This window comes from Siniperca chuatsi, linkage group LG10 (genome assembly GCF_020085105.1).
Source record: "Siniperca chuatsi isolate FFG_IHB_CAS linkage group LG10, ASM2008510v1, whole genome shotgun sequence".
NCBI classification, from domain to species: domain Eukaryota; kingdom Metazoa; phylum Chordata; class Actinopteri; order Centrarchiformes; family Sinipercidae; genus Siniperca; species Siniperca chuatsi.
In genome coordinates, this window is record NC_058051.1 from 3041161 (window position 1) to 3056609 (window position 15449).

The window sequence follows — 15449 nt, forward strand, 5'->3', positions numbered from 1 at the left end:
GGGGGGGAAATGGAATTAGGGCCAAAAGTTCTACTTACAACCATGACCAACCATTCTTTGCCTTTGTACAGTTCATTCCTGTGTAGCTTTAGTGGCTTTTTGATTTAAAGTCTCTTTGAACTTGAATTCATAATCCTGGCTGCAACTCGTTTTGGTTCACTCTCACGGCTCTCATCGGTGTCGTTTCCAGACACAGCAGGCAGCTGTTTTCAGTGAAAAACCTCTAATAATCCACTGTACACTACTTCTGGCACCAAACAGCAGCCAGACAAAGTTAGCATGGTGAACATAGTGGAGCATTTAGCACGTAAAGAACCAGATATTTTTCTCAGGAGTTGTTGGAGACCAAAACACAGCTAAAAGAAGAGAAACAGAAACACCACTCCAAATGAATTCTAATGTTACTCTGTATCTGCTAGACCTGTAATTGATAACAGTTTCCTAACAAGTTTGCCATATCAACTTAAAAGGTGCCCTCAAGTGGCCACAAAATTATGCATCTGTTAAGTACAGTACTTTAAGCAAATATACTAATTACTTTCAACCACTGTCAAAATCTTACAGAAAAATAATCCAGCGCTGCTGTAGGTAAATGATATCTACATTCTTAATCATCACAGTGAGATTTCCCTTGGGTTACGCAGGGCAGGGCGGATATCATCTCTAGTTTTCTCTCTGTTTTTCTTAAGATCATGAGGCTGTACAGTATGTGGAAGCGAAACAGCCTGGTATCAACAGGAAGAAGGAAAGAGGAAGGGGCTTATCATTTCTGTAGCCATTATACTGTTTAGCTCGCCCATTAGTTTTGCCTGCATCTCAATAGGTGCTTCTCTGCACGTGCACACACTTGAAAACTGTCTGTCTGCCCGTCTGTCTCCAAAAAACAAAACCAGAGCCAGCCCCATTTCTATCTCCATGGCAGCAGACAATCATCTGATACAGTTGGCAGAACCGGGTCCGTGGGGACCATACAGGAGCCACTGACCTACATATGACAAGAGTATATCCACCGTAAACCACATTGGATCAAATGGTCTGCATATTGTAGCAGATCATAGAGTATATAGATCATCATATAGAGGCAGTGAGGTTGCTCTGATATTGGCTGCAGGCACTACAACACTGTGAAGCGGGCGATTGAAAAGGATCCAATCCATTCTCTTATTACCCCAGCAGGCAGCCATAAATCTGGACATGGCCCTCTCCTCTCTCCACTGCCAAAGAGAGATTTACTACAGTCAGCATGCTGCCTCCCCTCTCCTCTCTATCACCTCTGCTCTTCCTTTATTTTTGCACCGGTGTCTCTTCCTTTCTCCTTTACCACCCTGTTCCTTGCTTTTTAATCTGAACATTTTCTCCCTTCACATACTAGTGTCACTGAGGGTCAAGCACACCCAACCACTCCCTCATTGCAACTGAGGAACACACACTGACGCAGCAGTGAACAAGTTCTAATTAAACCCACAATGATTTACAGCTGACAGAGCAGCTGCAAATAAAGGCAGTGAATGATGTAGAGTAAAAAATCAATGTAGTTTATTAAATAGAAAATGTACTGAATTTGCTGTCTTGTGCACTTTCAAGTCTGAATTCAGGTAATGTGGATATAGGGTCAATCTATGTAATTTGTGTGTAAATGACTTATTTACAGTGGGCAGAGCGGATGTGTGAATTGGTTAATCTAATTTAATTAAGAATATTTTAATCTAATTCGCTCAGGGGCGGTAAAGGATTTCATCAGGTTTATAACATCTTCTGGTGAACGCATTATAGTTCATCTCTCTCAACATCTGAGACACTGTGTTTTAATGTTTTTTTAAAAATGATTTTAGTATTTTTTTAAACATAAAGACAGAAGACAAAATTCTGCCATATTCCCTCCCTAGGTTATAAGATAAGGGTTGCACTACGTTGCCTTCAGTAATACATACAAATATGTTGCACTGATGGTTTTTATTGAAATGTCTCGACAACTACTGCAGTATATATTATATACTATCATGCTACTATATATAACGTGTTAATTAGTGAGCTTTAGAGGTGCTGGTAGGCGGACTTTGTTATCTTTGGACAGAGCCAGGCTAGCTGTTTCCTCCTGTTGTGCTAAGCCATGCTAACTGCTGCTGGCTGTAGCTTCAAATATGAGAGTCATATCAATCTTCTCTCGGCAAGGGAGTGAATAAGTGTATTTCCCAAAATGTCAAACTATTCCTAAAATTGTAAATAGAGAAAGAAAGCTAAACAATACCAAACCAAAAACCAAAACAATATAAACTATTTTTCAGTGTATGAACTTCACTGTGGGAAACCAAAAAGCTTTCCGCCTGCAGTTAAAAGACTATAATTATTGAACAGAGGAAACTGAGAATACTAGTATTTTAGGCACTTCATATTTTTCTGACACAATTGCACCAAATTTAGCCATACCGCTCTTGAAAGGAATATTTGAATACACTGTGCTTAAATGCTTATATTTGTGTTTTGGTGCAGGCAATTACCATCAATAGCCATAAAGAGAGAAACATAGTAAGTGTGCTAAGGGCCACATGTGTCCATTTAAATAGCACCTAATAACACTCAGTGCATCCACACTTGAACTTAAAAAGAAAGTCATTGAGCTTGTGTAATCAGAGCAATAAAGCCCCCAGGCGCTGTGTGCTGCTGTTAATGGCTTCTAAACCTAAATCAAACTCAGATAAAAAAACTGCCTATAAATGAACATTTACCAGCCCCATCTCTTTGTGTGTGTTTTATTACCACACCAGAGCATCTAGACAACCTCCAAGGCCCTTTCAAACCCTTTAAATGTCCGACACTGCCACTGCACACGTACACACACACACACAACACCAGTACACACTCTGTTTGGGGTAATACCACATGACATTCCACTAAATGCCCCCCAGACAATGCCCCCTCTGCAGCTTTCCAGCATTTTTATTGGTGGTGATGGAGAGAGACCAGGGTCACCATGGTAACCACATGCTCAGCTGGATACAGGACCTCATCTGGCTCTGTATAGGCGTCTGTGCCATGCCTGCGAGGAAGCTGCCCCAGATCTCAGCTGACATTTGGCAGCCTTTAGTGTCTGAGTTACTGTACAGTATATGTGTTTGTGGTGGGGGGAGGGGCTGGTGACTTGACTTGTTTATGGTGAATATGAATATATTTATTTTTTTAATGACTTGAGTCCAATGAGAACATTTGGGTGCATCATAACTGGCTCCTGGGAAATGCCTTTCATGTTCTGACACCATTTTTGTTAGTTTTCCACCATATCTAAAGCTGACTTACGGCTGGGAGGAAGAGTCTGGGTAAAATATTAATTTGCCTCATCCAAACTAGGCCTTTTAACACACAACACAGATGCTCTCAAGTGTCTTCTTTTCATCAGAATTAAAGATTCTCTTTTCTTTTTTCTGTCTTTTCATCTTCCCAGTATTTTTGGGGTCTTGGAATTACTGGTTCAGTCATCACGCTTTAAAAAAGATAGTTTCTCTCCTTCTACACATGTGCTTATGTAAGCCACTGACATTGCATTGTTTCAGAAAAGGAAGATAGAGAGCGAGGGAGAAAGACAAAGAGAAAGAGAGACGGAGAGACAAAGCAATGAGCTGGAAAGACTGAGAGCGAGTAACAGGATTATACAGATGCATGACTGTTGCTAAAGCCTGACAAATCACTGTCCTCAATGACGAACAAGTCAGCCTAATAGCTCAATCAATTAATGCCTTAGCAGCTGCAGGATAATCATCTGCAGTGGATCGGTAACTGTTTTACTTCGGTTAAGAGCTTTTGTCATTTTCTGCGACAGCTGATGAACATTTTAGAAAACTCTTCCTTCATCTCTTTGTAAGTGATAAAAACTTGGGGGCTAGTAAACAATTTTGGCAGCACACTGCAAAAAAAAAAAGTCTTTTAATTCATTTGGTGACATACTCTTACAGGTTCGTGTAACATTTAAATCACAGTGATTTTTATGGAACAGCTCATGAGCAAAACAAAGAGTCTCTGTAGAAGAATACACAGTAGCTTCTCTTATTCATTACAACATGCCATTTCAGCCACAGGGCTTCATCAGGTGACCATTGTATGTAATGTATTACACAGTCACCAACCTTTCTCAACCTTTATGCTTTCAAGCTTAGATAGTCAGATCTTCATGTTTTTCAACACTGACTTTCATGTCCTCAATCATTAGGATATTACCATGTAAATTCATTTTCAGGGTAGAAAAAAATCTGCCCCTGCGTTAGATAACTTCACTGATTCATGAGGTTTTTTAAAATATGTAAGTGAAAACATTTTGAATCACGAGATGGATCACTCCTAATAGGCAGTTTGTTCACTTGATTTAAGAGCTCAGTAAAGCCCAAAATATCTTTTTTACAGCAGGTGGAGATTTTTTTTTAAGTGCATAGGCTGACCGCCTACCTTTGATCACTTCAGTTAATAATCAAGTTTATTAGATTATATAACTTGTCTCTTATGCGATTGCGTCTGCTCTAAAACGTCTTATCTAATCCTCACCTCCTCAATTCATTAAAATTTAGGGCTTCATGTATGGTAATGATATTCAAATGCTTACACATGTTTTAAGTCAAAAATAGGAGTAACATTGAACATTTTTCACTTCTCAGACTTATTCAAATGAGGAAGTAGGCTGAGGAAAGCAGGCCAAAGTTGTGCTGCAGACAGTCGGTGTGAGTTACAGATTCAGCCAGCGCAGAGAAAGCGATACCCGGCCTGTGCGTGGAGATAACGAGGAGACAGAGGCACAGCCCCAATCACACATGAAAGGGATTTTTGGAGACTGAGTCGAGGTTCTTTTCCCCTGGAGTCCCTCCACCCTCTATCTCACACACACACACACACACCAGGCATCACACACAGCAGCACACACTTCATCAGTGTCTTTCACTGTCTTTTATACATGTGCATGTAGCTCCTGGCTCCCTCCTCCTCCTCCAGTCTCTGATTCTCACAGAGACAAAACAAGTCCTTGGATCTTGTGACACCGTTGCTGCCATGCTATCTTTGTATGTTTTTCTTGCTGTCTGGGTCTTTTACTGCTGCTCTCTCAAACTGTCTATAATCCCCCCCTCCATGTTATCCTCTCCCATACATACATACACTCTTTCTCAGCCTTTTATCATTTCTGATTTGATCAGACAATTGCATGGCACGTCCCATTATGTCATCGAGAATAACTGAACAATTGGAGTAAGTATATTCTTTTTTAAATGCATAACAGCTTCTTCTCCAGTTCTCTCAAACACTCCTGTTTTTGTTTTAACAACTTGATGCTCCACCTTCCCTTTTCCTCACCTCTGTTTCTTCTGGTGTGATTTCCTCCCGGTCTTCCAGAGATCAGTGTTATCAGACAGGAAGTAGTGGAGAGTGGCTTCCTGTCCCATATACCCAAGGCATAAACATAATGGTACCAATGCAAAAAGAAAAGTCAGACTGTCTATTAAATATTCAGCGGATACAGCCAAGAGCTCACTAGAGCATAACATCAATTTTTAATTAAGGACCTCAAGAGGCGTCCTTTACCATTTTTCTTCTTTCGTATGTTATTTGTGAGTGTGTGTGTGTATGGCTTCAACAGTTATAATTACATCATGCATTTCAGCTGAACCGATCATGTGGGATACGAAATTAAATATTTCTGCCTTAATGCATTCAGCTCCATATCAGCTTGGAGCAACATCATTTTAATTATAGTGAAGGAATATTATTGCATAAAACATGCAGGACTGCAGATGCAGTGAGGCCGACAGTTGCTGGTCTCACCAGCTGTTCGTAAGTTAACCAAACTTAGCCTAGTTATAACGTAAGTGTTTACTAGGTGGAGATTTACGCATCACTAAGTTAAAACATAAGTAGTAGTAGTAGTAGTAGTTCTTGCGTTGAGAATAGCTGTTACTAAATATCTACATCCACTAACTGGCAGGTGTAACTGTAACGTAGCCTTACATGGTCAACATATCTAACCTGACACTTCAATCTGACTCAGGTTAATAGATGTAAAATTGAAATGAAATGAAATTACATTTCACAAAAACAACACAATATACCTAAATTTACAAAATGAAATTCTAATAACGTCAGATTAAATGACCAAATGACATCAGCTAGGTTAGTAAATAAGATATTTTCCACTCATTCTAAACTGTATGAATACTACTAACTCTGAAACACACAGCTTTCTCCATGTACGCACGTATAAATAAAAACTAAATCATAACTACATTTACAAAAGACTGACAGTTAGGTTTAGCTAATATATCATTTGGCCTCAAAACTGTCTGTCTGACTTCCTGTTTACATAGTGGATTTTGAATGGACAGCGCAACAATGTTTCCTAGCAACCAATTTACACACGACTTAAGTCTGTACTAGCTGAGACAAATTTTAATGGTGCAACTAGTTTTAGTAAATCACTAGTTTGAAACTAGCTAGTATAGAGCTTAGGAAGAACTTTACACACAAACTTAGTGATGGATGTACAAATAGCTGGTGCAGCTCAACGCAGATCAGTCAACAACATACTCACAACTTGTTCATTAGGATCACCTCTGTCACTCAGCTCATTTAGAACATATTTAGACCTGTTCTCCACTCTCTGTACTCCTGAAGAGTCATCTGTCAAACACTGAAACATCACAACTATGTGAGCTATGCAGCCCACAGTTCACACTGATTGTGCCACAAATTTTAACAAGCCTATTTAGCATAACATACATACAGAGGAAGACAGAGCAACCGTTAGCCAGATAGAGTGAGGTCTCTGAAGGTTAAACAGACTGAATGACATTTGAAAATAAGAAGTAAAAGAGCAAGCACAGAGAATAGAACACAGAGGAACTTAAAACATTAATGGAAAAATAGGAAGTTTATTGCGTTTTCAGTTGCACATGTGTTGCATTTGTTGTGTGTTTTCTGTCTGGGAATACAGACTTGTTACCTGGGGGAACTGTTTGGCTGAGCATGCACACTGGCACGCTTGTGTTACGGTTGTACATGTAAGAGCATATCTGTACATTTGCGTGAGTGTGTGCAGTTCAGAGTTGACTCCCTTCTGCTGACGTCACAGTGACGGCCACAGGTGATTCAGCCTCTAAGTCGTGTGTGGGAGTGTGTCTTTGTGTGCGTGTGTGTGTTGGAGCGTGATGTGTTATATTTTGATGAAACCTTTTAGAGGGAGAGAGGTGGAAGTGGAGAAGATTTAAAGTAGTTGACAGCTAAGTTAGGATGAAAAGATGAAAAGTGAAAGATGGGAGAGACACCCACTCAAAAAACATCCACCTTGCGAACCCACTTAACCCACATTCTGTTTTAAACTTTTATTTTTTTCTTGCCACTTGACATATTCTTAATACACGCAATGAAGGTCTGTACAGTGGGGGGTGCAAAATAAATTATTTGTCAGTAATGAACAATTCCTAACCAAGAGGCACCTTAAGGTTTCTAGATAAAGAAACTCAACAGAAGTAGTTTTTGTTTTCCTGCAGTTTCACTTGTTTCAGGAATATTCTTCAAACATGTAACAGTGCCTTGAAAATAGACAAAATAAGGCATATCATCCTACTGGTGTCATGAAAATGACACAATTCAAGGAAATTCTTGAAATTAACAGATTACGTTTTGAAATGGTCTCATCCCTTTGGCATATTTGTGCAAATATGGGACAGAACCAAGGCTAGGTTAAATGAATAATTAAGATGATGCATATGCATTAACAGAGAAAACGTCTGAAAATATAATGGGAAGGAGGATAGACAAACTGAATGAGGAAAGATTTTCTTCTGTCAGCCTGTTCGTTTGACGGTTCATTCGTCAACCAGCGGATCAGAGTTTCTCACACTGTTGGCAAACATCCATCCTGCTGATGTGTCATTGAGCAAGAGTCCCTTCCAGCCCCAGGACGGCAGTTCTGAGGCCGAACCTGACCTCTGACCTCCCTGTGGAGGAGGACACGATAAAACTATTTTCCTATGAGAAAAACATTTAGTGTTTCATCAGCTGCAGAGACAACATTTAATCATTTTTGAGAGAAAACTAAAAGATACGGTGGAAAATAGGATGTGTGTGTCTTGGAGCAGTAATGTTTAGCTCTGACACAAACAGCAACTGGATCAGATCTCTTACCTGGCTTTGGTGACGTGGGAATACGATAGAGGGAGCAGAGAGAACAAGGCCCTGCAGTGTGGAGGAGATGACAACATGACAGGCTGTAATAACCTACATTAAGTCCTGGCCGCGAACAGAAACCAATACACTGTGATATTAGCTCTCCTTTGCCTGGAGGTGACCATAAAAGAAGTACAACCGTGTCTCCAATACAGACACACACATATACTAACACACATACTAGCAGTCAGTCACACACACTCCCACATGAGCAGATAGAGACATACACACTCTCGCCAGTGAAATTCCACACCATCCCCCTGTTCTGCCTCAGCTTACATTGTGGTCTATGACTAGCAGTTTTTCCACTGATAGAATTATAAACATTTTCAATTTGCGCATAAAAAAAACTAACATGTGAAAATGTGAAAAAAATCTCGAAATTTCGCAAAAGAGTTTTTACGCTTGGCTGAGGTGGAAAAGTTGGCGTATCGATAAAAGCAAAATGCAACTGGAAACAGACTTTGTGAATAAATCATGACGTACATGAAGCATGTGACTTAAATGTCACTCAAGCTTCCAGTAAGGAGCTGAAAACATCAGATCTGTGCGGAGCGATGAGGAAACGGTAATCTTCCTCACATTAATAGATGAAACAAACACACATGCCATATTTCTATAACTTTTTCTACATTGTTTTTCACCATTTGAGGTTTGACTGGCGCTCATTTAATTACATCATCTTGTTGTGCCCTCTTCTTCTGCTGTTTCATTCATTTGTATCTGGCATCATAATCCCTCTTGCCTCCACTCAAGTCCTCCTAAATTCTTCAGAATAATAAACATTTAAATTTCTTTAGCACAGACATATACTCATGAGGGCTGTTGAATTGTTTTCAATTATCTTTTATCTTAAAAATGAATCAGATCTACTGTATGCTTGCCAGCTGTGCTTGCCAACACATTATTAGACCCAAAGCTATTATCTGCTAAATCTTGAATGTTTAGGTGAGTTTTGCCAGATAAGGATGCAAACTATTCATGGAAGCACTGATGTTAAAACGTTTATACAGAAATTGACTCTGTTATTGATTTTCCTGTGCTTTCTGTAACCGTGGACATGTTAGTTTGAAAAGTACTCACACAGAGAAAATAGTGGGAAGTACTACTGATGATTCACTGTGATGCCAGAATACATCTGTGTGGACATGTCACTATGAGTCAATGGACAGTGTTACAGCATTACATAAAGCGAGGATGTGTAGTGAAGGAGTTAAAGTGTGAATAACAGACATGTGATGAATGTTGTGTGCCGGGCCTCCGTCCCTCCAAGAGGCCTGCTGCCAGGTACATTTCCACTTTGATTACACTTTGCAAACCTAAGCCACCTGCCTCTGAAACACAGATGTTAACAAAATGTACTCCACATGTGGGCAGCTTTACTCCTATAATCTAAGTTAAATCCAAAAAATGTTGGCATCAAATTCATTTCAGCATTGAAATTTCACAAATTAATCCGGTAGTTTAAGCTGCTCTAATCAATGTTTTTGTATAAATAGTGGATCATATAAACAATTTACTCTGCAGTTCCCCTCAGCTCTATGGAGCATTTTAGAATCTTTCAGCTCATTGTTTTGGTTTTACACAGGGCTGCCAACTTTTCAATTTAGTTTGGAGTGAGATTCGGTTTTGGTGAAGTCGGTGCATTTTATGAGTAGGCCTTCTGTGACATCACTCCTCAACCCCCAGGAATTTTGTTTAAAAAGTTCAGCAGCCAAATTCATAATTTTAAAGCATGTATAGATGAAAAGCCAAGTCAATAATCACGGTCAATGATGAATAAGTATGGCTGATACTTGATACCAACTTCCAGATATCATGGCCAGGGTATCTGGGGATCTTCCCCCAGAAAATTAATTTCAGAGACTGTTTTCCTGAATTTATGGAGTAATTTTGTTGCTGAAATGTGGAGTCTGGAGGACCGGGGGGGAAGGGGGCATTGAAAATGGGACTCTCAGGAGACTCTGGAGGGTTAAATATATGAGTGGATATGATTGAATTTTGTTCACATACTGTATGTTGTTAAAGATTGCTATTGGTGATTTGATTTTCAAATATGTAGTACTCACCTCAAGGGTGTAACACTGGTCTAAAAAGTAAGGGGGACACAATGAAGCGGGGGGTCTGGGTGTCCACCTCAAAAAAAAAAGGGTTTGAATACCATTTTCTGCATTTTTACATGTTTTCATCATATTCTCAGCTATAAAAGCTACACATTATGATTAAGATGGCTATCATGCTTAGTTTAATCATTCTGCCAGAAAAGTGGTAAATATACATGAGAAAAAGCCGTCTTACTCTCTGCATGTTTAACCCAGAGCCCTACTGAGCATCACATGCTGCGTTATTCAGTTAGGGATGTGAAAAACGTCAGTTCCTTGAGTATTTCCCCCTTCTTCCAATTTTGATGCTAAACTAAGCTAATAACTCCTGGCTCTAGCTTCATACTAAATGGACACATGAGAGCGGTATCAATCTTCTCATCCAACTCTCAGCAAGAATGCGAATATGGATTTCCCAAAATGTCAAACTATTCCTTTAATTGCTGCATCTCTTTATCTTTTGGTATAACATTTTTACATACGTTGCTGTCTCCAGATTCTATCGGCAAACCAAAAGCTTGATATATGTTTGTGGAGCAAGGTTATAACAGATTGAGAGCCAAAAGTCAGAAGTTAAAAGTCATCACTGTTTCAAAAGACTGTTTCTACGCTAGCATTGATTAGTAGACTTCAGCAAAACGGAACTCTATTCTCACTGCATGCTACAGCAAATGCTTCCAATGAAAGTTTTCCAAATCAATAACTGATGCATGCAGGTTATTCCTCTGAGACTGTACGGACCTGACTGGAAATAAGAGGCCATGGATTAGATGGCTGCAGGTACATGCAAGAGGATTGGTTGTGTGTCCAATAGTCTGTGGGGAAAACAGACAGATGAGCAATCAATGAGCTGTAAGCCTGGAGTCAACAACAGTTTATCATAATCTGCCTTCAACTCTTTCTCCTCCTCAACCAGCTAACTCTGCTTATCTCTTTTTTCCTACGGTGCCTTTCCCTTAAATTCCACCAAAAAGCTCTTTCCAATGAATCATCACAGAATTCCCAGAAATCATTCCTTGTGTGTTTATTCTATATGTTCCATCTTTCTTTGCTCTCTAACCTCTGCTGTTATTCATCTCCTCCATTATCACCCCCTTTCTCTCTCTTTGCACCCCCTCTTCTCATCCTCTTTTTTACCCCGGATCCTCTCACCCATCTTCTCTTATGTTCCCTGCAGACAATATGAAAGAGGTTTACTGTAATCAGTACTCTAATCACCCTTTCCCCTCTGAGTACCCCCATTTCTCTTTTGTATAATGAGGAAAATTGTAGGTCATCAGGCAGAAGCCTCTGTGAGCTGAACCAATCAAAACAGGCGTTCACATACAGAAGCCCCACTCTTAAATCCATAACAGAAAGCACCAGTGCTGATGTTTTGAATTGGAGAAATTGCATGATTTGCCTGGTTCAATAGTCATAATGGTGATATCTTGATGGATTGAGATATGTCCTATTAGTTATGTTCTTATCCAAATGCCAATTTGAATTTAAAAAAGGAAATATGACGTGAATATAGTCTGCTTTCAAGTGCACTGCAGTAAATAAGAAAAATGTCCCTCAAAATGGACTAAAATACCCACACTACCTGGTGTTTTGCTTTGTTGGAAATATAGCAGTCACTTATCAGTTGCTACAAGATGGAACTGAGCTATGTTTAAAATGAAAAAAACTATAATTTAAAAAATGATTTCAAGTAGCCATTAGCATGGCGGCTAATTCTGCCAACAATGAAAACAAGGAAATACAAGAACAAGAGAAAGACTGTATTTTAACACACATAATAATAATAAGGCTTTTCTAGAGGTTGGGTTGGATGAGTATTTTTTCAGGCAAACATCATTATAACTCATTATATTATACTGTAGACATTATACTAAACTGTCTGCCTCTAATGCCTCATTTCCACTGCATGGTACGGCACGGCTCGACTCGACTCACTTGGAGCCGTTCTTTTTTGGTTTTTATTTGGTAAAGTTGTGGATAGTACCTGGTACCTTTTTTGGTATCACCTCGTTCGAGGTTCCAAGCTAGCTGAGCCGATACTAAAAGGTGGAGATAAAACACTGCAGACCACTGATTTATCAGAGAGAATCATCACTAGAATCGTCACTTTCACGACACGGGACATCCTGCACAAACCTGCCATCAATAGTGGCCACAATTGTTTTTTCACTCGACCCAGATTGTTTTTATATGGCAGCCTGCAAAACCACGCCGTGGTCAACTGACGAAGTGCAGATGTTCCTCTATTTGGTTGCCGATGAAAGGATCCACAGAGCGTATTGCGTTGAAGTTGATGTCACAGCAGTTTCACGCGGCGTCGCTGATAACAATCACCTACATTGAGGTGGCATTATCTGCAATGGAAAATTAAATCGAGAAAAGAACCTGGTACCAAGCGAACCTGGCGAGTCGAGTCGAGCCATACCATGCAGTGGAAATTCCTATAGCTCCCTATATTAACACGTTGTATCTCATTTGTTCAATCCTCACACAAACCGAAATGTAGAAACAACAAATTGCGGTTGCATCAGGAGTTGCAACACGGGCTGTGGCTATTTCTTGGCAAGGAACTCGTGTGCTTGGCCACTAGTCGTCAAGAAATTGTTACAGCACGTAACTCCTCGTTTTGCTGTTAGTGTATGGACAAAACAAACAGTACAACAGGGCTATCCCCCTGCTTCCAGTCTTAATGCTAAACTAAGCTAATCGACTGCAGGCTCTAACTACATCTTTAATGCACAGATATGAGCATGGTATCGATTCTCATCTAACTCTCAGCAACAAAGCAAATAAGTGTATTTCTGGAAATGCTTAACTATTCCTTCAGATACCATTATTTTTCTTCTTAGTATGGAGCAAAAATAATTGCCGTTCCAGTTCATGTTTTTTAAATCATGATATTTAAAAAAAAAACGTCTGGTGTGTAAGTATTTGAAGTGACAGCCAGAAGATGAAGGTGGGTCTCATCTCCGCCACAAAGCAAAACACTTGCATCAAGTCACACAGTGAAAAATGTTTCCAATTCAAAGCAGATATGTAGATTGCTGTATTTCAGTTAGAGCCACACTGCTCTCCCCGCAGACTGAAGCTGTATGTTGACATTTAAAGTTGCAGATCTTTTGAATCAGCTCCTCTCTGCATCTGGACACACACACACACACTTGCACAGACATATACAGTACATTACACCCTCCTCCCTGCCTCAAATGTTATGCATGAGCAGACAGATTTCTTGCACGTGTTCTCTCACATTGTCAAAGCTACTCTTTTCATTTTCACAATCATCGCAGTGTTTGGCTAAATCCTTACGTGATGTGGCCACTCCACAATTCACTCAGGCTCAGCTTTCCATTTTCATGTAACAAAGAAATTACAATTCTTAAAAAATCTTTCCACATGGGACCCATGTCTTTTTCCTTTTTCTTTCTTTTTTCTCTCTAATCCTCTCTTCTTTAACTCTCTTTGCCCCCCCTACTCTTTTCCTTTCCCATGTTAATGTCCTCCATTTCATCCTCAGCTTTGTCTCCACCTCCACTTTCTCACCTCTCAGCCTGATCTCCATCAGTGCTTCATGTATTATAGGCACTGCTAGTGTAGTGGTATCATACAAGATTCCTATTCTTGTGACCTGGGTTCGATTCCCGGGCAGTGCACGTGTTATGACAACTTGTGTTTCCCTCTCTCTCGTTAATCAGCTGCGTTTCCACCGCAGGTACTAAGAACCTTTGGAGAAACTCATTATGTTACCCCCCCAAAAAAGTTCCCACTCCGGCAGTAGTATTTTCCAAAAAACAGGAACTTTCAGGGTGGGGTTTGCTGCGCTGAATATTTCTGAATGGTCGAGTTCGACCGGCGGAGCAGAAAGTGGTTTGACCATCTGGATCGATGTGTTGCTGGGTCACAGGCCGGCCTTCTCTGGTGCAGCGGCTCAGCTACTGCGCTGCTGGAAGCCGTGGTGGAAGACAGAAATGGATGACCAGTCAGTTGAAGGTAAATCACATCTCACGTGATGCTTGCTACCCTACCCAAAAGCTAATGTTAGCTACATGCTATGTAACAAAGAAATTACAATTCTTAAAAAATCTTTCCACATGGGACCCATGTTCCCTTTTCTTTCTTTTTTTCACTCTAATCCTCTCTTCTTTATCTCTCTTTGCCCCCCCTACCCTTTTCCTTTCCCATATTAATGTCCTCCATTTCACCCTCAGCTTTGTCTCCACCTCCTTTCTCACCTCTCAGCCTGATCTCCATCACTGCTTCATCTACTATAGGCACTGCTAGTGTAGTGGTATCATACAAGATTCCCATTCTTGTGACCTGGGTTCGATTCCCGGGCAGTGCACATGTTATGACAACTTGTGTTTCCCTCTCTCTTGTTAATCAGCTGCGTTTCCACTGCAGGAACTTTCCCCACAGACTAAGAACCTTTGGAAAAACTCACTGCGTTTCCACTTCAGGGACCAGGGTCTAAATCAAGTTCTGGAGCTACATGCTAACGCCAACTACTTATGGTGTTTGTTAAGTCAAGGTTTAGCTAAATCTATTGTGTTAATGTCGTCCAGGTGTGAACAGCAGACTGGTGTGTTTACTCCTGCGACCAACAGCAGCCCTCATCCCATGCCTCATGCTGAAGCACACAAATGCTGTATTTTGCACATTTATAATGCTGCAGATAAATAAATACTTGTGGAACCAAATGTGTGTATAGTGGCTGTTCTTGTATCTGAAAACAAGGATATACTACTATATATGTAAAAAAAACCCAAAAAAACCCAAAAAACAAACATGTAATGCTAATGCTACCATATTCTAATATTTACAACGCTCAGAGGAAGTAGTGAGGAAGTAGTGGCTCCACCTCCACTTTCTCACCTCTCAGCCTGATCTCCATCAGTGCTTCATGTATTATAGGCACTGCTAGTGTAGTGGTATCATACAAGATTCCCATTCTTGTGACCTGGGTTCGATTCCCGGGCAGTGCACATGTTATGACAACTTGTGTTTCCCTCTCTCTCGTTAATCAGCTGCGTTTCCACTGCAGGATCTTTCCCCACATTCTGAAAACAGTGTCCAGATGACTACAACTGAAACCTTCTCTATGATAGAACACTCCTGGACGAATGAGGGACTACACCGTCTTATTTCCCC

General features: G+C 40.3%; 3 non-coding genes across 3 annotated transcripts; all 3 read left to right on the forward strand.

The window, feature by feature from the left end:
• The first annotated feature begins 13883 nt into the window (after positions 1-13883).
• trnar-ccu lies at positions 13884-13954 on the forward strand. Its single transcript has one exon. It is a non-coding gene; the product is annotated as a tRNA-Arg (tRNA).
• Positions 13955-14572: 618 nt separating this feature from the next.
• trnag-ccc lies at positions 14573-14643 on the forward strand. Its single transcript has one exon. It is a non-coding gene; the product is annotated as a tRNA-Gly (tRNA).
• A 569-nt stretch (positions 14644-15212) lies between these two features.
• On the forward strand, positions 15213-15283 carry trnag-ccc. The gene has a single exon. It is a non-coding gene; the product is annotated as a tRNA-Gly (tRNA).
• The last annotated feature ends 166 nt before the right edge of the window (positions 15284-15449 follow it).